This window comes from Haliotis rubra, unplaced genomic scaffold (genome assembly GCF_003918875.1).
Source record: "Haliotis rubra isolate DU_JTF1 unplaced genomic scaffold, ASM391887v1 Scf971, whole genome shotgun sequence".
Taxonomy (NCBI): Eukaryota; Metazoa; Mollusca; class Gastropoda; order Lepetellida; family Haliotidae; genus Haliotis; species Haliotis rubra.
In genome coordinates, this window is record NW_025767714.1 from 15317 (window position 1) to 15838 (window position 522).

General features: G+C 46.6%; 1 non-coding gene across 1 annotated transcript; it reads left to right on the forward strand.

The window, feature by feature from the left end:
- The first annotated feature begins 362 nt into the window (after nt 1–362).
- LOC124265339 lies at nt 363–522 on the forward strand. The gene has a single exon (XR_006895429.1). It is a non-coding gene; the product is annotated as a U1 spliceosomal RNA (small nuclear RNA).

Below are 522 nucleotides of genomic sequence, written 5' to 3' on the forward strand. Positions count from 1 at the left end.
CAATAGGTATTCACAGAAATTCTTCAAGGATTTTGTCCATCCTTGAAGGCGTGCCATTAAGATGTCATGATCAACACACGAGCAGTTGGTGTTGACGCTGCTGCCTTTGGTCGAAGCCGTCTTGGCATCTGTTAATTTAAGATGTCACACTGACCAGTGAGTGTAGGTGTAAGGATAATCCCAGTAATCACTATACTGTTTGAGACACATACACGTTCAGCAGCCCTGGACATATATGCAGTTAGGATCCGACCCGTGGCAACTAAGTACTGTTCAGTTTGACATGACATGGATTTCGTTAAACATTTGTCTGGTGGCTCTCTAAATTATGTTGAATGACGTTAGTACATAGGGAACACTCCAGATTTGGTTGTAGAGATACAGTGATCCGCAAGGCTGTGGGCCTGGGGCGAGACCTTTCCATTGCACATCGGCTTTGTTGACCCCTGCGATCGTCCCAAATGTGGACGACTCGGGTGCGCAATTTAAAAGTGTTGGGGACTGCGTTCGCTCTCTCCCCTT